Source organism: Pan troglodytes, chromosome 8, assembly GCF_028858775.2.
Source record: "Pan troglodytes isolate AG18354 chromosome 8, NHGRI_mPanTro3-v2.0_pri, whole genome shotgun sequence".
In the NCBI taxonomy this organism is placed as follows: Eukaryota; Metazoa; Chordata; class Mammalia; order Primates; family Hominidae; genus Pan; species Pan troglodytes.
The window spans coordinates 67,667,615-67,691,372 of NC_072406.2; the positions used below are offsets into that span (position 1 = coordinate 67,667,615).

The 23,758-nt window shown below is 33.6% G+C and overlaps 1 protein-coding gene and 1 pseudogene across 7 annotated transcripts in view; one reads left to right on the top strand and one right to left on the bottom strand.

The window, feature by feature from the left end:
* PCDH15 (protocadherin related 15) overlaps positions 1-23,758 on the bottom strand; it is a 1,753,436-nt gene that overhangs the window by 1,466,112 nt on the left and 263,566 nt on the right. The gene's annotated exons all lie outside the window — the stretch shown is intronic.
* Positions 11,749-12,776, top strand: LOC129136110 (histone-lysine N-methyltransferase SETMAR-like; annotated as a pseudogene).

Sequence of the window (23,758 nt, forward strand, 5' to 3'; positions counted from 1 at the left end):
TCCTCCTTTTCTCCTTTTCAATTGTCAAGAAATGAGGAGGTAGCCATAATTTCCTATGAATCCTGCCTTTCCTCTCAGCTCCCTTCTATTTCTTCCATTTTAATAGCAGATTCTTCCACTCTATCTTCTCATCTCTTCACTTCTGTGGATCTTTATACCTGTACTTGGCAATCACTTGTGTAAACATCTGAAGAAGCTGTTCATCTGCAGCTTTCTGTGTTGAATCATGTTGGTTTTATTCTATTCTAATCTCTATTTCAATCTCTAATCCCTCTCAAAATGGAAAGTGTCTCCATAAGTAGCTCCGTTTTACACAGCTCCTTCACGCTATAACTTATAATGATATAACTTGATTTCTATACATGAATTCCCCAAATAATATTTTAACCTATTCTTGAAATATATTGGATATTGTGAGAGGCAGAGAAAGAAATATCTTATGAAACTGAGACCAAAAATGCATATTTTGAAAATCATTTTCTCATTGAAGAACTTGAATTCGCATGTTTTCAGATTATGCTATGATTCCATTTAGTTGCTTAACATTTCCATTGTACACTAGAGAGACTACAGTAGAATATTTCCTGAATATTTTCCAGAAGGCAATATATTATTCTATTATTTTCTGGAATACTGAGGTTCATATTTATGATAATTGTTTCAATAATAAAGTAAACAAGCTTAAAAGATAAATTCTTTCAAACAAGATGTATTTTTGTCTTTAGATAAATATTGACTTACAGATTAAAATTTCAAAGCAGCATTTTTTTTCACGTTATAGTTCTGAGATACTAGTTTCTTGAAGCATTCTTAAAGATATGGTAAAAAAACGTCAAATACTCTTGGGAAATACACTTTTTATTTTTATTGATTTATTCACTGGGTATCTCATTGTGGATTTTACTTATATTTCCTTAAAGATCAATTTTATTGAATAACTTTTCATGTGTTTTTGGACACTAATATAACTTCTTTGTAGAAATGTTTGTTAAATTCCTATTTATTCTTTTTTTTTTTTTTTTGGTTGAGATACTTGTTTTTAGTTTTTGTTGAATTGTAGGACTATTTATTTAGTCCTGTGTGTATTAAACCTTTACAAGATATGTGCTTTGCAAATATTTTCTCCCAATCTGTAAGTTGCCTTTCCACAGTTTTGATAATGTTCCTTGATGCACAAAAGTTTTAAATTTTCACATAGTCCAATTTATCTACTTTTTCCTTTGTTGCTCATATTTTTGCTGTCAAAAGAATCCATTGCCAAACCCAATGTCATAAACATTAATGTATATGTTTTCTTGTAGGAAATCTACAGTTTTGGCTCCTAAATTTAGATTGTTGAACCGCTGTGACTCAATTTTCATATATGAATGAAGTAGGGGTCCAACTTCACTCTTTTGCATGTGGTTAGCCAGTTGTCCCAGCATGATTTGTTGAGGAGACTATTCTTTCCCAACTGAATGATCTTGACACCCTTGTTGAAAATAAATTGGCCACAGATGTTTATTTCTGCACTTTCAATTCTATCCCACTGGTCTATGTATTTATTATTATGCCAATACTATATTCTTATGACTACTGTAGCCTTGTAATAGGTTTTGAAATCAGGAAGTGGGAATCCTTCTACTTTGCTTTTCTTTTTCAGTATTGTTTTGGCCATTCAGGGCCTCTTGCAGTTCCATATGAATTCGAGAACTTACTCATGTAACCAAATACCACCTTTACCCCAATAACTTATGGAAAAATAAGAAAAGAAAAAAGAAAACAATTATATTTATAATAGTGTCAAAAAGAAGAAAATACCTAAACATAAATTTAACCAAGATGTGAAAGACTTGTACACTGGAAACTATAAAACACTGTAGAAATTAAATACGACCTAAATAAATGGAAAGATATTTCATATTCATGGATTGGAATGCTTAATATTGTTAAGCTGGCGGTCTGAAATTAGTCCATGGATTCAATGCAATCTCCATCAAAATTCTAATAGCTTTTTGGGCAAAAATGGGAAAACACCTTTTATAAAAAAAGTCAAATGATCAATTACACATTAGCAATATAAGAACTCTGAAGGCTTCTACTCAAAAGAAAACAAACAAAACAAACAAACAAAAACCTACTTAAAAAGATTTAGTCCATATTCCAAGCCTATGTAACTACAAAACTCCTTTTTAAAAAAAAATAATAATAATACTTACTGATCTCTGGGGCCTGAAGCTTTACCTCCACCACTTCCCAGTTAAAGCAGAGTAGCAAAGATCAGTTTAACGTATGGTTTGCTAATATAATTTTTGTGAATTTTGAAGTATGGTAGTATCATGCCTGACACGTTATGTATTCAATAGTTTAATTATTAGCATCATGAACAGTTGCTCACTTTCAGGTAAAAAACGCTTTTTATAACATAGATTAAATGATAAAACGTATAAAAAAGAACATCAGTTCTAATTTGAATTATCTGTTTAAAAGATGTTTCATTTGTTTTATATTTTATTATTAATAAAAGAAAATATGTCATTAATTGGGCCATTATTTTTTACAAACAAATGAACAGCATAAATGTACATTGCATTGAATTTATTATTGCAGTTGAAGATTTAATTTTGAACTCAGATGTTTAAATTATGCCTTTTTAGATAATTAGTGGTAATTATTTACATACAAAGGCATCATCATGTTTTAATTAACTGTTTCTTCAGTAAATATGATTTAATAAACCATAATAATACATTTTCAGATTAAAGTCTTTACCTTCTTACCTTCATGTGTCGGGATGATCCATCCAGGCCTTTAAGAAGCTTACAAATGAGTTTGTGTGTTGCGGGGACGGGGTTCAGACATTTAACTAGATTATTGTAGAAATTCAGATATAGAATAGATGTGATCTCCCATAGAAGAAAATACATAAGAAAGGATGTTAAAGATTAGTACAGTTATTTAAATGTCTAAGGAGAGAAAGATATTTCGATGTAGGAAACAGCATGCGTGAAGCCACTGAGGCATGAATCTGAATGGTGTATTCAGAGAACTAAATTGAGTTTCACATTGTTGATATAGGGGTGTGTCCTCATATTTGTCCCACTTTCAGGGCATCAGCTGACATTTGCAGAAATTGTCAGAGGCCCAATGATTAAGGTACATGGGCCATGTTAAAAGTCTCAGTATGAGCCGGGCACGGTGGCTTACGCCTGTAATCCCAGCACTTTGGGAGGCCGAGGCAGGCGGATCACAAGGTGAGGAGATCAAGATCATCCTGGCTAACATGGTAAAACCCCATCTCTACTAAAAATACAAAAAAATTAGTCAGGCGTGGTGGCACACACTTGTAATCCCAGCTACTCAGGAGGGTGAGACAGGAGAATCGCTTGAACCCAGGAGGTGGAGGTTGCAAGGTTGCAATGAGCTGAGATTGTGCCACTCTACTCTAGCCTGGGCAACAGAGCAATACTCCGTCTCAAAAAACAAAAAACAAAACAAAACAAAAAAATCTCAATATGTTACAGGTGTTGGAGAACCATTAAAAGATTTGAGTGTGGTAAGGATATGTAAGCTTATGTTTAAGATCTAGCAATCTACCTTTTGTGGGATGTTCAGCATGTAGGAAGACAAGTTAGAAACTAATATTGCTGTAGCTTAAATGAAGGATGTATATATAACTACAGAAAAGATAGAATGAATTACAAGTATGTGTATTATACTAGGTAGGGTTTAGTTGTTGCTTAGATTTACGTGGTTATAAAATGAAACTATTAAGTGAGATTTCCAGATTTCTAGTTTACTTAGGTTTGTCATGACTTTTATTTAGATTGTAGTTTTGACTTTTGGAAGCACAATGGAGATTAAACCGAAACAGAAGGGACATGATTAAATTCAGCTGCAGATCTTTAGCAGCTAGTTCCTTATTTGTGTGTTAGAGCTTGACTTGAAATTGGTGATAGATCCTCATAGAAAATCAATTTTATTGATTCTAAATCAATGGAAGTGAATATAATCACCCAATATAAGGAAAATGTAGCAAGGTAAGAGAAGAAGGTCAAAAATAGAAACTCATGGAAAAAATAGAACTTAAGGATTAGATTACTTATAAAAGGAATCAAGAGAAAAACCAGAAAAGGATATTGGACTAGAATCAATATACATGTGACATCATACATATTATCTCATTTATGTTTAACAGAAAACATGTGCCGACAAATAAAACAGGTAATTTGATCCACATTTTAAAGAATAATAAGTTAGGTCTCAGAGTTTCATATTATTCTTTTTTACAATGCCACAATATTACTTCTTTCTGTTTCTTTGTATTAAAATCTCTCAAATATACTATGTCCTAATAGAGCATGTGTCTCTCTCTATATATATATATAGTCAGAGTTATAGTTATATTGATACTTATTTTTGATAAAAGAAGTTATCTTTTAACCAATATTTTCAGGAAAATTCTATTTGCTAGCCATGACATAATTAAAATATACCAAAAGCCAGTATACCCATTAATGGCGATGACTGGTGCATTGCTGTTTAAAAACTAGGAGTATATCTCAGTGTCTGAGGATGCTATATATCACCTCAAGGCTCTCAAAGTGCCATCCATCATCATGTTGTATAAAATGAAAGGTGAACCATTTTACTGTGAGAATAACTATATAGCACCACTTCAAAGCCCTAAGCCAGAGTTGAACTATGGCAATTCCTCCACCCTCTTGTCGGTCCTGTACTCTATAAATCAGACCTATATGATTGCTGAAAACATCAGCTAAAATTTACAGTAGTTTAAAAACTCAAGGGTAGAAAAATCAAATTTTTTCAATTCTCATTTTATTTGCAATGGTACATTGTCCCTGATACTCCTATTTTCTTGTGTTGTGTGATACTCTTTTATTCTTGTTTTGAAGATCTTCATGTTTTGTATAACAACTCATTTTGCCTTCATAAGATGTTTTCTTATTTGTAATATTCTTATAAACTCTACTGAATAAATTTCCAATTTTTTTTTTTTTTTTTGATACGGAGTCTCGCTCTGTCGCCCAGGCTGGAGTGCAGTGGTGCAATCTCCGCTCACTGCAAGCTCCGCCTCCTGGGTTCACGCCATTCTCCTGCCTCAGCCTCCCGAGTAGCTGGGACTACAGGCGCCCGCTACCACGCCCGGCTAATTTTTTGTATTTTTTAGTAGAGACGGGGTTTCACCGTGTTAGCCAGGATGGTCTCGATCTCCTGACCTCGTGATCCGCCCGCCTCGGCCTCCCAAAGTGCTGGGATTACAGGCGTGAGCCACCGCGCCCGGCCTAAATTTCCAAATTTTTGAGAGGATTTTTTCAAGTTATACATATATGTAAGTCAAATAAATTATATTTAGTTATGTTATTAGTAACAGTAACATGATAAATAGTTTATAATGGTGTTTGCCCTGTTTATTGTGGATATTAACAGTCATTAGATTACTCACCATAATTAACCTATGAACAAACACTGGTAAGTAAGGATGGTATATAAAATAAGATGTAAGACTATTTCAAAAAAAACTCTAACAACACGCAGAATAGAATCGTGATGCCATATTCACAAACCTTAGCTAAACTAACAAATAACCTGCTATTTTTTGACACATGTAACACTACACAATAGCTCATTTGTCATTTCTAACCCACACAAATAAAACATATAAATACTTATGTGGAAGAGGTAACAAATAGTCTTGATCAAAGAGCTAAACAGTTATAGATATTTAAAAAGTATCAAAGACAAATGAACAAATCTGTTGGTCTCAAATATAGAAGTGTTGCATGTGTACACATTGCAATGAAGAAGACACCCTTTTTATCCAAATTATGTCTGAATCCTTCTCCTAAAATCAGAAATTCTATGCGGTCAGGAATATGGAAGTAGGAATGTAGCTTTATAATTGATCTTGATTTTCTTTGGAGGATCAGCTTTCCCTTAATTCTTATAATATACTCTGATTTTAATTTGAGGTTTATGTGGATCTAGAAAAATTTATCATAGAATGAAACCTCCTTTAGATACATAAATTCCATTGAATGATCCAATGTCGAGCATGTTTTCAAACTGAAAGCATTGAATCTCTGGACCTTTGCAGTGAATGCAAAAAGCAAAACAAACAAACGAATTACCCCACGCATTTTGGAATCATGCAATATGCGTTAAACTAAGCCCAGGTTATTCCTATCTTTGGACTTTTTTTTTTTTTTTGCTCTACAATGAGAGGTTAATATATTAGTTTAAGATAGTCTAAATAGAGTATTATTTCTTGCAGACAGGAGCATTTTGACTGATGTAGGTCCACCTTGGCTGCTCACGGTTCCTGTGAGATGAAAGTTCAGGTGATTGAGAGCAGAGAATCCAGGAGAAGTTGGGACATTAGAGATATAGTCAGTACAGGTTACTGTAAATTAGAAGGGTAAAAAGATTAAAGTGAGTTGGGTGCAGTGACTCACACATGTAATCCCAGCACTTTGGGAGGCTGAGGTGGGAGGATCACTTGGCTCAGGAGTTCAAGACCAGCCTGGGCAACATGGCAAAACCCCGTCTCTACAAAAAATACAAAAAATTAGCCAGGCGTGGTGGCACATACCTGTAGTCCCAGCTACTTGGGAGGCTGTGCTGGGAGGATTGCTTGAACCTAGGAGCTGGAGGTTGTAGTGAGATGAGATCGTGCCACTGCACTCCAGCCTGGGAAATAGAGGGAGACTGGCAAATAAAAAATAAATAAATAAAAAATTTAAGAAAAAGAGTATAGTGGAAGTTTTTTTTACATAAAGGGGAAGGCAGTTTACTTAAATGCAAAGCTGTAAAATATGCTGAGGTAATCCTTAGGAAGTCAAGAGCTAGTGAACTGTTGGTTTTTACTTCAAACAGAAATAATTAACCTAAGCTAGTATAGTTATTAACATTAAAGCCTCCTGAAACACATAAATAAGTACAATAAAACTAATTATCAATGGCTTAAGCAATCATAAATTATACACACACAAATAAATACATACTATTTTTCATTGTATATTTAATTCTTTTTAGGACAAAAATTAGTGGTTTAGTTCTACACATGTACTTCAGCAATAGGAGGCAGTCATTTCTATTTCATGTAAATTAATTACCCTAGGGCATTGAGAATGCTCCCAGGGTTGCATTGTTATAAATAATAGCTTCATTGAAAACACATTTAACCTGAATCTGATTATTTCATTGGTGAATTTCTACACATGAAATTGAAGGGTCAAAGTCTTTGTTTTATATATTTTAAGCAAAATTATTTAAGTCTGTGCCCACAGGTCAACTAGAGAGCTGCCTGGGCAGGAGTCATTATAGAAATAATTGTTTAATACACGTTTTGCAATTTGAAAATCAAAATGTTATATTTCTTTTTATTTTTATTTGATTCTCATCAGCTAAAACTTGAACCTTTTATTTATAATATTATAATTTCTTATATCACACAATTGAATTGTAAGCCTAAGTCAAAACAAGGTCTTTGAAGTCTGCTTGGAATTTTTGATAATGTAGGGCAATTATTACAAATAATACAAAAATTTCCATGAGTATTTTTAAAAATTTTAATCACACAAGGAATACTTGGGCCCACATGCTGTACTAGAAGACCTAGTTATATACCTGCCTCTGTCATTGTCCCAGGCTTCCCTTACCAATATTATAGACATTTAGCTATTTAAATTTAATTCAATTTAAAAAATACAAAATATAATTCCTCAATTTCACAAGCCACATTTCAAAGGTTGAATAGACTCTTTTGTCTAGTGGCTACTATATGAATACACATATAGAATATTTGCATCATTGAAGAAAAATATATTGGAGAGTGTTGGTCCTATTATGTGTGTTTGAAATAACACACAAATTCCATTCCTTCTTCCTGTGCTTTCTTTCATTCATTCCAACAATAATAACAATAATAACGAGGCCCTAATGCTTGCTGGAGACAAGAATTTGGTAATGAACAAACAAACCTCTGCCTTTGTGAAGAAAACAAACCCCTGCTCACATATATGGAAGGGAAGTAATTAAGTAAACACACAAACATAGTGTTTTATAGTAAGAAATACATTAAAGATACTAAAACTTAGAAAGTTGTATCAGTTAAGCTTGTCTGTGAAATATAAGAAGACTATCTTGGTAGAGACTTAAATGAAGAGAAGGAAAATAAAAACTTTAAGGATGTCTGTAAATGAAACATTCCCTGTGAAGGGAATAGTGCAAATGTGCTGAGACAGGGTTTTTCTTACTGTGGGTCAAGGAAGAACAATAATCCCAGTGTAACTGAAAGGAAAGAATGGTATCAAGGGCCAGATTACCTCCATGCTGCATCTTTGAAGTCCTTTAAAGGATTTTGGATTATACAATGAAATAAGATAGAAAGCCATTGGAAAGTTCCAAGCAAGAGGTGAGTAATTTCCTTATTAATGGCATCATTCTGTCTGTCTTGTGGAGAACAAGACATTGTGGACATGAGCAGGAATGGAAACAAAGCTACCAGAGAGATGACTGGGCAGGAGTCTAGGTGACAGATTGCGTGGACTTGATCAATCTGGCAGCAATGGAAGTGAGGAGAACTATTGGGTCTATTGAGAATGATGCATTCTCTACTGGATTTATTATGTCTCCCATGTTTCTTCTGTAGTCATGGACCAGGAAGACAGTGTCCAGAGACTTATATTGTGCTAGATTGTTATTTCTGTTGAGGTGTGAAGTCCCAGTGTCCTCTACCTTTCCTAATCGCCAGTGCTAGAAGACCCTGACAACTCTCAAAAGCACTGAGCTGTTTGAAAGTAATTCCAGAACCAATGTTCATAGCTAAACAATCATGAACAGGCTCAAGAAAAGAATAGTTTTCATGTATTTTTTCATTAAAATATTTTTCTAGTCACATTGACAGACATCTATTCACATCCTGTATCTTAATGACCATTTTTCTCTTACCAGTTACAAAATGACTGCTTCCTCGTGCTCTTGTTTTTTCAAGATATAATGGTTACCATGGATACATGAATAGATTTTGGATATTTTGCTTTTTAGCTCTGAAAAATTTCCTCTTCTCACAGCACATAACATATTGTGTGATGAAAATGAATTCAATGAGAGATCAAATGGTAACTAAAAAAAAAGATACTATGAAAATAGTACATTAATAGAACATTTGCTGTAAATACACAGGTTCAAATGCTCAAAGAATCTTAAAGCAAAATATTTATAAAGATTTTTCATTTTCATTATCCTATTGTAAGATAAAGAGAGTCATGGCAGAAAAGATAATCTGGCTGAATTCCTCTTTTGGAACTTTTGCCTTAGAGAGAGAGCATGCAAGCTATAAAGATATCTACAAATATTTTAGTATTAAATAAGTTGAAGAGTTTAACTCATGGAGGGATATTCCAATAACTATATTGTTATCACCTTTTTTTTACTTCCTTTCTACACTTGGAATAATAATCCATTCCATGATATATATAATCTGGTACCATCCAACTCACTCTACTATCCTTTCACCCAGCTCTAAGCCACTTCCTCCCAATTTTCCACAGAAGTAACACTCAATCCCTTTCACCATTTTTCCATATAGCAGACATTTAATGTTTTAGAGTATTAGTTCCAGAATTGATTCTGACACAACTATAAATATCTCTAAGGAAATAATTTATCATGAATGCATTCACACAGAGACATGTATATGTAGGGGTGAATATATACCATATATAAACTCATATATATATATATACACACACATACATACACACACACACATACATACATATCATTATTTAAATGATCTGAGTACTAGGAAGCCTCCTAGGCCACCAGGGAGGTAGGAAAGTGCCAATGGGTACTTTAGAATAATGACTAATTTTCAAAATCCTTTTTTTCTTAACCTCCTCTTCTAAAAGAGAGGAAAGATAATTCAGAGCAGAGGGAAGATAGATAAATAGATTATTATGACTTTATTGGGGAGAAATATTAGAAATAAGGAGAATGAAGTGATGAAGAAACAGAACAGTATTGACATTCTAGAATTTCCACTTCTAGACATCAAGTGTTCAAATTGAGCATTCTGTTCATCGAAGATAGAAAATGGAGTTTTAAAAAACAAGCAGGTGCTGACTTTTACTAGAAAGTGTCAAATCAAAGGATTTTCATTGATAATTTTTTTCATGTTATTAAACCTAAATAGTAAAATTTTCTGAGAATTTTGGTGCAGCTCTTAAGTTGAAAAATTATCTGAATGTTTTATTTTTCTTTTCTTGTTTTTTTTACACAGTATTTAGTAACATGGGAAATTCTCCTCACACAACTGTTTGGATTCTACCAATTGGCTCTTCTCAATTGTTTAAAAATAAATCATAACATATCTGATTTAATCATATGTTTTTAAGTATGTGTGGTCCACATGTTTTATTATTTCTTCTTCTTCTTCCTCTTCCTCTTCCTCCTTCCCCTGTCTCCTCCCCCTCCCCCTCCCCCTGCTTTCTCCCCCTCTGCCTCCTCCCCCTCCCCTCCCCCCACTGCTGCCTCCTCCTCCTCCTCCTCCTCCTTCTTCTTCTCCTTCTTCTTCTTCTTCTGCCATGTGTTAGACAAATTTAAACCTACCTAAAGAGTGGCTTTTCTTACTGTGTTTTCTCCTAATACTGTCTCTGCATTCTTCCAAACTACTTTCAAATTTAAAATATCTTATATCTTCTCATTCACTTCTCCTTCCTTTATGCGTGACTCATGAATGCATCCTTTCAATGACAATTTTTCTATTTGAAATTGGCTTCAGAGGAAGAAAAAAAATAAGTGTTGTATTATCTCATAGTTTTCAACTGTATTCAGTACTAAATTGATGCTTTTTCATCCACGACTTTTATTCCTACTAACCTTATAAGTGGGACATAAACTGTGTTTTATGCAATTTCCATTATATCATTGTTGCTCAAGTAATCTGGAACATAAAACAATAATAAATAAGCCTTCTCTAGGGATTCAACAGTAATCCGCTTTTTCATTCTGATAAAATTAAGTCTTTATAATCCCCTTTTTGTTTCAAATTCAAACCAAGCCACTTCAAGTCTCTTTATTGTCATTGTTTGCTTTCTCCGCTGAATTCAACTGTTTATCTCTTTGTCTGAGAAACTTATTTATTCTTTTGCTTGATATTGGTTCTTTTCATACTGACCATCCTACCATACACTGCTCCCAAATCTGTGCTAATGTTTGCTTTTCAAGGAATTAATGTATTCCCTTTCAAATAATGTTAAAGTTGCTTTCATATGTAATTTAATCTTCTCCTAAGTAGTTTCCTTGATTCAACATCTCTGAGTTTTCCTGAATGTTAAGTCTCGTTGCTCTCTTGTCAAAATTCCCATTATTTTACAAATACTGCTATTATTACAAGTACAATAATACTAATAAATTTTGAGAGGCTCTTATGTGCCACTTGTGGTGCTAAATACTTTGCATGTATCAATTATGTGCATTCTCTCCCTAAACCTTTGCATAAATATTCGTCTTTTTATTGTTTATCAGTGAAAATCGGAGCTGAAAATGTTAATTACTCAACTTCAAAGAGCTAATGTTGGTGCAAAAATAATTGCAGTTTTTGCATTGCTGAAATTTGCCATTTGATAATGGAATACATTTTTTAATAAATGTGGTTATATTATACATCACTTTAATATGCATTTATCACTTTTTTTGGTAATGGCTTATTACTTGCTGTTTATTTTATGTTTATTTTAGACTATGGAAATTTTGTTAGACAAAAAGCAAATTTGAGTGATTTTCTTATTCGAGTTCAAAAACGGGTCGTAAAGCAGCAGAGACAACTTCAAACATGAACGATGCATTTGGCTCAGGAGTTGCTAATAATTTTACAGTGCAGTGGTGGTTCAAGAAGTTTTGCAATGGAGATGAGAGGCTGAAAGATGAGGAACATAGTGGTCAGCCATTAGAAGTTGACAATGAGCAGTTGAAAGCAATCATCGAAGCTGATCCTCTCACAACTACAAGAGAAGTTGCCAAAGAACACAATGCCAACCATTCTACGGTTGTTCCGAATTTGAAGCAAATAGAAAAGTGAAAAAGCTCGCTAAGTTGTTGCCTCATGAGCTGAGCGAAAATCAAAAAAGTCATCGTTTTGAAGTGTTGTCTCCTCTTATTTTAAGCAAAAGCAAGGCTCCATTTCTCTTTTGGACTATGATGTGTACCAAAAAGTGGATTTTATATGACAACCGGTGATGACCAGCTGAGTGGTTGGACTGAGAAGAAGCTCCAAAGCACTTCACAAAGCCAAACTTGCACCAAAAAAAGGTCATAGTCACAGTTTGATGGTCTGCTGCTGGTCTGATCCACTATGGCTTTCTTAATCCAGGCAAAACCATTACATCTCAAAGTATGCTCAGCAAATCTATGAGATGCACCAAAAACTGCAACACCTGCAGCTGGCATTGGTCAACAGAAAGGGCCCAATTCTCCATAACAATACCCGACTGCACATTGCACAACCAATGCTTCAAAAGTAGAACTAATTGGGTTATGAAGTTTTGCCTCATCTACCATATTCATCTGATGTCTGACCATCCGACTACCACTTCTTCAAGCATCTCTACAACTTTTTGCAGGGAAAACGCTTCCACAACCAGGAGAATGCAGAAAATGCTTTCCAAGAGGTCGTCAAATCCCAAAGCACAGATTTTTACACTATAGGAATAAACATACTCACTTCTCATTGGCAAAAATGTGTTGATTGTAATGATTCTTATTTTGATTAATATAGATGTGTTTGAGCCTAGTTATAATGACTTAAAATTCATGGTCTGAAACCGCAATTACTTTTGCACCAACCTACAAAGTGGCAGAGCTAGGATTTGAAGTCAACTGGAGAATGTTAGTGGAAAGAGCAAGTGTTGGTTATTAAATAAAAAATATCCTGGTTCTAGACCAGAAATTTGAGCCTACAGAAAAATAAAACTGATATTCCTACCTTACAGGCAGTGTGTGAAAGAGCAGGCAAGTGTATACAGTATCTCTTTGTCAACTTTAGATCTGCTTGGCCTCACATATTTATCATACCAACAGTTGCTATAGCACTGAGTCCTGTGTGGACTCTAATCAAGTTCAGGCAGATGCAACCTGACTGAGTCTTGTTTCATAACCTCATCACTCATCACATACCTTGCACTTCTACCTCAAAGGCTCTTCTGATGATCACAAAGCACACAACAGTACAAAACCCTCCTTGGTGCCTAAATATCTACGATTTCAGGAGTACTGTCCCGTGGGTTGTATATTTGATCAATGAAAATGTGAAAGCGAGTGGATAAATGATTTCCTTTCTCTCTTATAAAAATCTTGTTCTAACATCATTATTTGTCTTACCTTCTTGGACACTGCTTGTATTCAGCAGTTGATAGCTCAGAGATGCTTCTTTATATTTGATCTTTATATCTCCTTGCCCAACACCCCTTCACCCTCACTCCTGATGCCTGAGATTCCTAATACAACTTATGCCCTAGTCTGATTTTTGGGGAAACCAAGAATAGAGTTGGAGCCACATAGTGATAGTTTATTCCAAAATATCACTGAGTAAAGTAAAACAATGAGACATACAATGGTAATTATATCTCACAGTAAACTAGATATCATATCCAGATTTTGACCTCCTATCAGTTTGGATACCTGTAACCAACCTCTGCCTCTATCACCCCATTAATCTGATCCCTGAAAACAATCATTTCATATATATGGAGTGAGAGTCAAATATAAAATGTTTGGTTTGTGTCACACATTGAGCTTAATAATGAGAATTCCGAATTAAATAGGGCAAAATCGGACTTAAAGCAGCTCAGGGTACAATAGAGAAACAGAGATGTTAATTAATAAATAACAATACAACATGATAAGTATGAAAGTTTGGGTTACCGACGACCTTATATTTTCTCAAATCATTTTCCTAATATTCATCTTCTACAACACTACCAGGTAGATTTCAATGAGATAATTATCCTTTTATTCACATAAGTCATAAACAGCTTATAAATGTATTAAAAATATAAATTTCTGAGTCTATATTCCTGACTTACTGACTTAACATTCATCAGTGAAATTCAGGCAATTCATAATAGGGCTGCTTTCAAATCCTGGTTGTGCTTCAGAACTAGAGAGCTTTTTGGTTGGTGATTTTGTTTAATTTTAATTTTTAAATTAACATAAAATAAAATATTTTTGTGGAATGTACAGTTCTATAAATATTAACACAAGTATTGATTTGTGAATTGTGAATCTACCACCAAAATCAAGACACAGAGCAATTCTATCACGGAAAAAATCACTCAGGCTTACCCTTTGTAGTTACACCTTTCTCCCACCCTTACACTCTGGCACCCACTGGGATATTCTCCCTCCCAATAATTTTATCATTCTGATAATGTCATTTAAATGTAATTGGAAAGGAATTAACTTTTTAAAGACTGTCTTATTTCATTTAGGAGAATGCCTTTGAGGTTTATCCAAGATGTTATATTTATAAATAGTCCATTCATTTTTATTTCTGGGTAGTATTCCAATGCACGGAGGTATCACACTTTACTTATTCATTGCCCCACTGCTGGACATTTAAATTGTTTTCAGTTTTTGATGATTCTGAATAGAGCTGCTACAAACATTTGCATGTAGATTTTTGTGTGAAAATCAGTGTTCATTTCTCTAGATAAAGTAAATGCCGAAGACTGGATTGCTCGGTCACATAGAAAGAGTACATTTAACTTTATAAGAAAGTGATCGAGTGTTTTCCAGCGTCCCACCAGCAGTATTCAAGTATTCTCATTTCTCCACATCCACATCAGCATTTGGTATTGTAGTTTTGTTTATTGTGTGTGATATTCTCATAAGTATGTGATGGTGCCGCAACATGGTTTTAATGCATTTCCCTGATTACTAATGTTGTCGCACATATTTTCATGGGCTAATTTCACACATTTATATCTTCCTGGGTTAAGTGTCCCAGGTCTTTTCCAATTTTTAAAAAACTGAATTTTTACTTTGTTTCTATTTGTTACTGTCGAGTGTTTCGAGTTCTTAATATTTTTGTATACAATTCTCTTGTTAATATGTGACTTGCAAACGTTTTCTCTGTTTGTAGCTTGTTTCCTCTTAATAGTGCCATTCACATTAAAAATTTTTCTTTAACTTTTTTAAAATGTTGATTGCTGGTGAAAGATTTAAATTATACACATTATAGTTCCCAACCCACTTTGACCTACTAAATCATAACATCTAGATGTGACATCCAAGAATATGTATTTTAAAAATAAAACTTTCCATGTCATTCTTAACCTGGATTAACATGGTTTATTCTAGAGTAAGGTCAGCAAATAATATGCCAAGACATATTTTCCTACACACCCTTGGCTACTTTATCGAACATCACAGATTTAACAATAACATCTCTGTTTGTAACTCTGAAATATTTAATGTTCTTGATCTCTCATAAACCAGGTATATGCTGGATATGTAGCTCCAACTACATTCTACTAATTCCGACACAACTAATTAAGTTTTCAACAATTTGAAGTCATTATTAACTGCAAATTGCTGCCCTGTGTTCAGCCCTTTTTTTTTGTTAATTTCTCAACACCTAGTATTATAAAAAAATTGAAAACTAATAAAAGGGAAAGAAATAAAAAAAGAAAGATGAAAGAAAAGAATGAGAGAGGGAAAGAATAAGAGATGGGAGAAAGGAGAGTGGCAAGGAAGAACACAAAGAAAAAAAGGAGAAAAGAGGGAAAAATGAAAGAAAAGAGAATAATAGTTTACAGTTCTCTTTGATCCTCCAGTATTTTTGCCTCAAACAGTGGTTATGACTTGCCACTGAGGAGCTAATATTGGTAATAGGATGGACATAAAAAACATGGCCTGGTAAGTTTTATTTTTGCTTTTGTTTTTTCTGATCTCATCAGCCTGAATCAGAGGGATGATAAAAATTTAAATATATATAAAACAAAGGTGTGCTGAACAAAAGAAACATAGAATTGATTCGTTCATTTATTCAATCACTCATTTTTAAAAATATTTAAGCTCTATGAAATTGTGTATTATAAAAATAACAGACATTGTTGTTTACTAGATATCTGGAATGATACTAAATACTTTTCATTTATTAACCGATTTAGTTGTTATAATTACCCTGTAAGATATGTGTGTGACTATATTTATTTTTCAGATGATTAAGCTGAGACAGACAAATAAGTAACATTCCAAGATTACATCATTTGTAGTAGAAGACTCAAAATTGTATTCAGTGTTCTGTTTACTTCCAAGGCAGTGCATTTAGCTATAGTTTTTGGCCTTTGCTATGATTTCCTTTGTATTTAGATTAAAGGTACACCTCTACTTTTCATATTCTGAAACTTCAAGGAAAGTTCTGCAGGCAATTTAAAAATGAGGAAACACATAGTGCCCTGTAACACCAATATGTTAAAGATTAGAGAAAATATGTGTAGAGAAAATCACTTGAGCAGTTTGCTCTGTGAGCAAGAGTACATAGCAACAAGTACAAATGTGTAAAAATAAAAAATCGCTGGGCAGTTTAACCAGAAAAAGATGTAAACAAGTCAAAAGCTTAATACTTTTTGAAAAATGAAATTATATTGAAAAATTCAAACATGAATAAATCTATTTCCTTAATCTTATCTATGAAACATAAATATACAACAAAAGTATTTAGAATATTTTTTAAACCATTGCATTAAAAAAATCAGATTCTAGAATAAAACACAGATTGGCCAGACTTTTTGACAGAATTAAATTGTGTGTTTCCCTGCACTTTTTTAGTGTGCAACAAAGAATACGACATCAGAATTAAATCTCTAAGGTAGAAACTTTCAATAGAAGGAAGTGAGGAATGGACTGTGAGTGTCAATTCCGATTCTACCATCAGTTAGCTATGTCATCTGGTTTTATTTATTAATTATCTTATTATACTCAATGTTTTTTAAGTGTCAGGGATAGTAGTACCTTACTTTAGAGATTTTTGGGAAAGATTGAATTAGACAGTATCTATAAAATGCTCTTTGTAGTATCTAGCACATAACTACTTCTAATAAATAGTAGCATTAATTTATTCTATATACATATTCATCTATAATAAGACTTATCGCAGGTTGACCAGTCATACATTAATATAAAGCATATGCCAGTCTATAGAGATTGTAAGAAAACATACTTTTGGTGGTATTTGTCTGAGCTTTGTTAATCCTAAATAAAAAGTGCTCAAACTCAATACATCTCTAGTTTCTACTGCCCCCATACATTTCAGTGTTTCCCAAAGATAAATAAAATGAATTATATAATAATCATTTAGATCCTAAACATATTATTTATAAACCAACAGAGATAGCAAGCACCTGGTGCCAAGAAAATCACCCTTATTGGGTGGATTTCCATTTGTAGAGACTGAGAAGAATATTAGCATAAAGCAGCCCAACACAAAAGTAAAAGCTATTTTAAATGCTTTGAAGTGAGGGTGAAGAGCTCTCAAATCCAGTACTGGGTTTATTAACAATCATTGGCATTGGCCCTGTAAATTATAAGTTAATGCATACAAGGAATATATCTGTACTCTGGACAGTTCTTTCAGTCCTTAAGGGGTACCTTGAGGATGATAATGCAAAACAGTGAAATTTAGAGGAAACATTTTGTATGATTTGAATAATTTACATTATTTGATTCAGGCATGATTTGAATGATTTGCATGATCCTCTATTAGCAAGGATGGTAGAAATGTTAGTTATGTAAGGTTAACTATATGTATAATTAACCAAGAATAAAAATGACCTTCAGATAGTCTTATTTCAGCAAACAATATGCCAATCATTTCCATTTATCATTCCTATGAATGATTCTTCTAATTTGTCTTTGGTATCAGATGGTATTACATTCACAATACTTAGTTATATGTAATCATGTCCTACTATAGTCAATTTCAAGAGTATATCAGCATATCTCACAGACTGTAGTTGTTGTAATAATATAATAGTTGCCACCTAAAGTAAAAGCAATCTACTTTTCACATTCCAACTATTATCTTGGATAATTTTAATAAAATTATAAATATTCCCATTTTGCAGTAGATGGAATTTTGGTTTAAAGAAATTTAATGACTAATCTTTGCACATGTGTTAACAGTTACTGCCACCCACTGACACCACAACTACATTCTGAATGTTGAAACAAAACGGGCTTATTTTTGCCAGAGATGAAAGTTGTTTATTAGTTTGCTTTTCATAATAGTTCCAATTGACTTTGTGTCATTTTTAGGAAAAATAAGTGTCAGGAAAACAATGCATAATTATTTAAAATATTTTAAGGACCAGGCATGATGGCTCAGGCCTGTAGTCCCAGGGCTTTAAGAGGTTGAAATGGGAAGATCTTTTGAGGCCAGGAGTTCAAGACCAGCCTGAGCAACATAGTGAGACTCCTTCTCTAAAAAAAAAAAATTTATAAAAATATAACTAGGCATAGTGGCACATGCCTGGAGTCCTAGCTCCTTGGGCGGATGAAGTGGGAGGATTGCTTATGCCCAAAAATCAAAGCTGCTGTGAGTTAGGGTGGCACCACTGCACTCCAGCCTGGGTGACAGAGTGAGACTGTGTTTCAAAAAAATAAAGTAAAATGAAATAGGTTTTTTTTAAATGGCACAATTATACTAAACTCCCCTTGTGAATAGTCAATATATCCATTACATATTTGAGTTTGTATAAATTTTAAAATGTGCTATAATTATGCTCCATATTTATCTTCTCTTCATGCCATCCCTTAATGAAAATTTAGCTGAAATTCTTAAGACAGTTATGTTTTTGAAAATTATAACAATTTTTTATATGTGCTGCCAAAGCAAGCATAGTGGTGAGGATGTGGAAAAATGGCAATTCATGTACGCTATTGGTGGATATGTAAATTAGTATAGTCAATATGACAGCATGGCATTTCCTTAAAAAATGAAAATTGAACAGCCACATGAACCAGAAATCCCACAACTGGGAATAAATTTAAAGGAAATGAAATCAGTATGTCATAGATGTCTGTATTCCCATGTTTATTCAGCATTATTCACAATCACCAAGATATATATTCAACCAAACTCTCCCTATCAATAGATGAACAAATAAAGAAAATGTGGTGTATATATATATATATGTGTATATATATACACACATATATATGTGTATATATATATATATACACATATATATAAACAATGAAATACTATTCAGCTTTTGAAAAGAAGGAGATTCTGTCATTGGTGACAATCTACATGAACTTGTACAGTTTTATGCTAAGTGAAATAAGCCAGGCACACAAAGACAAATAGCTCATGACTTCACTTAAATGTAGAATCTAAAAAAGTCTAACTCATTTAAGCAGAGAGTAGAAAGGTGATTACCGGGGCTGGGAATATAGGAAAGGAATGAAGACACATTGGTTAAAGGTTACAAAAATTACAGTTAGGAAGAATGAGTTCTAGAGATCTATCATACAGAATAGTAACTACAGTTGATAACAATATATTGTTTACTTGAAACTTTCAATGGAGCTTTTAAATGTTCTCACCACAAAAACTGCTAAGAATGTGAAGTGATGAATATGTCATTCCAAAATGTATTTATTCCTCAAAACATCCCCTTGTACACCATAAATATATATAATTTATATTTGTCAATTTAAAATATGCAAATTGTGTGTGTATATGATAAAATACATGAATTGTGTGTGTATATATGATAAAATGTTAAAAAATAATGAGGCTATCTTCATGACCTTAGGATAATCAAGGGTTTATTAGCACACACAACATGCCAACAAGGAGAAAAATCAATTAATTGTACTTAACATAATTAAGAGACCATTAAGACAGTAAGTACAATGACAAGCCACAGAATGGGAGGAAAAAAATTGTATATCTAGGAAATATATGTAACAACAACAAAACAACAAAGGCAGGTAATGCAATAGAGAATTGAGGAATTGGAGCCTGCAATTCATAAAAGAGAATACCCAAATGGATAATACACATATATAATGGGGCTGAACTTGATTCATTATCATAGCAATGCAAATTAAAACTACAATAGGATATCTCTATGTACTCACCTCAAGGCTCAGACAATGAATGGATATTCTATTCTATGACTAGATCTTGTTTACAGCAGAGTAGAGTATAGATTGGTACAATCACTCTGGGTAACATTTTGACAGCATTTAACAATAATGAACCTACACATTTCTCATTACTTAGAAATTCTATATCTGTTATAAACCATACAAAAATGCATAGTTAAGCTCATGAAAAGATAAGCAGGAGAATGTTCATAGAATCACTTCAAAATATCTCAAACTGGAAACAACCCAAATATGTATTCAGAATAAACTGAAGAATAAATGATGGTATATTCATAGAGAAGAATACTATATAGCAATACAAACAAACTGCATTTTCTGAATGAACCACAATTGCAACCAAAAACATGAATGAATCCCCAAAGTGTGTTGAGTAAAATAAGCCACTCACAAAAGAGTATATATTGCATGATATCATTAATATAAAGTTCAAAAATAGGTTATTCTAAGGTGTTAGAAGTTGTAACAGTGGTTATCCTTGGTGGTGGTGGTGGTAGAATAAAATGAGATTAGATACAGCCCAAGTGTGTGCTTCAGAAATGCTTTGTTTCTTTATGTGGTGCTGTTTACAGTGATGTTTTTTATTTTCTAAAATTTCATTGGGGTGTGCCCTTGTTAATTATCTTCTTTTCATAAAATTAAACTAATTGTATAAATAGTCAAACATACTGGAAAATCAAATCACAGTTAGCCATGATTCTCCTCTGTAGTCTAACAAACTTGTAATCTATAACATTGAATATTCTAAGTAAAACGATTAGAAATTTGATAAGCTTTTTCTAACATGATTTTTCATTACGTACAAGCTCATATTGTTTACTCTGCTTTGATTTGATTTAAAAAGTTTCAAAATAACCTGAGTGAGATAAAGGAATTATTTGATAGTTGCTAATCATAGAAAATAGCCTCAAATATATGAACAATAATAATGTCTGTGGAAATGAAATGGCATAGAAGATAAAAGAATATAGGAACGAAGTTCACTTCATAAATATGACATAATTTGAATTATTGAAGGTGAAGGAGTTTTTACTGTCATTTATTTATATCTTTTATCTTTCAAGCCTTACTATCAGACCAATAGGAGCAAAAGGCTGTGATATTTCATTACAAATGTACAGTGTTATATAGAATACATGTTTTCATTTATTATTCTTAAAATGAATACCCAAGATCATATAAAATAATTCACTTTGAAGTGAAGGGGGGCTACATAATTCATATATTACATTTACCATGGACCTTCTCTAGTCTGCTTGTGTAGAAAATCTCCTCTCTTGGATGAGAAATTACATTGGAAATATATAAACAGCAGCACAGTCATATGATTTCTTCTGCTCACCTTAATAGAAATTAGATGCTTATATCATCTGTGGCTATTTAAGACATAGTATTGACCATTTTTCCATTGGTCATGTTTCTTTTATGATGGAAAAATAGGCTAACTTACTTAATAAAAGAGAAAAAAATGTATGAGACTTCAACCCATAAAATTAAGCACTTCTCTTTAAAATATTTTTATCTAACTCTCAATAAGCCTGAAAAACTACTCGTGATACTTTTTTATTTTGCAGAATTTCATTATTTTATTTAGGAATTCATTAAAGAAATATTTATGGCGCATTCATACCATGCCAGGCAATATTCTTGGAATACAGTGCTAAGCTGTGGAAAAACAAAGATGAATACAACCTTTCCTCAAGAAATGTAGTGGAAGAGACAGATTTTTAAGATTGTGCCAGCTATTAAAGAGAACTAATCAGCTCCCCTCTGCATGTGATCTAGACAAACTTGGAGAAAATGACACTCTAGTTGATTTGAATGTGTTCCCACCTAGTTTCTCTTAATGGTAATATCTTGCGTAAATATAGTACAGTATCACAACCATGTAACTGATGGCTATAATTTTTGGCCTTAATCAGAATTCATCACTTTTACATGCACTCGTGTGTGTGTGTGTGCACATGCATGTGTGCATGTTTAGGTCTATGCGATTTTCTCACTTGTGTAGATTCATGTGATTACCACCACAGTCAAGATACAAAAAGAGTTCCTCGTGATATCCTTTAATAGCCATAGCTATTTCCTTGCTCCCCTTCCTAATCTATAGAAATCACTGAATTCTTCTTTATCTCTATAATTTGGTCATTTCAAGAAGATCACAGGGGTGTCCAATCTTTTGGCATCCCTGGGCCACAATGGAAGAACTGTCTTAGGCCACACATAAAATACACTAATGATAGCTGATGAGCTAATAAAATAAAATAAAATTTTTCATAATGTTTTAAGAAAGTTCACAAATTTGGGTTGGGCCACATTCAAAGCTGTAAAGCTGTCCTGGACCACATGCAGTCCATGGACTGTGGGTTGGAAAGCTTGGGTTAAAGAACTGGAGTCATTTCTTATGTAACTATTTGAGATAGACTTCGTTTTCACTCAGCATAATTTCCTAAAGACCTATCCAAAAGGTCTTGCACATTTCAAAATACCGATGAATATTCAGTACATTCTTACATGTATCAATTTTTAATAGCTCTTTCCATGTCACTGTTGAGGAGTATTTAATGGCATGAATAAATGTATATTCAGTTAAACACAGTTTTACCAGTAAAACACTGAAAGACATAGAGGTTGTTTCCAATTTTAACTGTTATAAATAAAGTGACTATCAATAGTCACATATGGTTTATGTGTGAATATCAGTTTTATTTTATTTGAAATAAATGCCCCAGATTGTAGTTGCTAGATCATGTGGTAAGTGTATGGTTTAGCTTCATTAGAAATTGACAGTTATGTGCAGTAAGAACACTGACCCACTATCTTTACATTTTCTAGTAACACAATATATCATCATTAGCTATAGTTACCAGGCTGTACAATGAATCCCTTGAACTTATTTGATACGTTTAGGCTTTTCTTTTTTCTTTTTTTGGTTGGGATGTGGGGGGACGGAATTTCGCTCTTGTTGCACAGGCTGGAGTGCAATGGCGCGATATCGGCTCACTGCAACTTCCGCCTCTTGGGTTCAAGCGATTCTCCTGCATCAGCCTACCAAGTAGCCAGTATTACAGGCATGCACCACCACACCCCGCTAACTTTTTTCATATTTTAGTAGACACGAGATTTCACTATGTTAGCCAGGTTGGTCTCGAACTCTGACCTCACGTGATCAGCCCGCCTCAGCCTCCCAAAGTGCTGGGATTATAAGCGTGAGCCACTGCGCCCAGCCTGTTTTTGTCCCCATCCAAATCTCACCTTGAATTGTAATCCCCATAATCCCCATATGTCAACGGAGAGATCAGGTGGAGGTAATTGAAACATGGGGGTGGTTTCCCCCATGCTGTTTTCATGATAGTGAGTGAGTGAGTTCTCATGAAATCTATTGGTTTTATAAGGGGCTCTCCCCACTCCGCTTGGCCCTGCTTCCTGCCACCTTGCAAAGAAAGTGCCTTGCTTCCCCTTCCCCTTCTGCCATGATTGTAAGTTTCCTGAGGCCTCCCCAGCCATGCTGAACTGTGAGTCAATGAAACCTCTTTCCTTTATAAATTACCCAGTCTCAGGCAGTTCTTCATAGCAG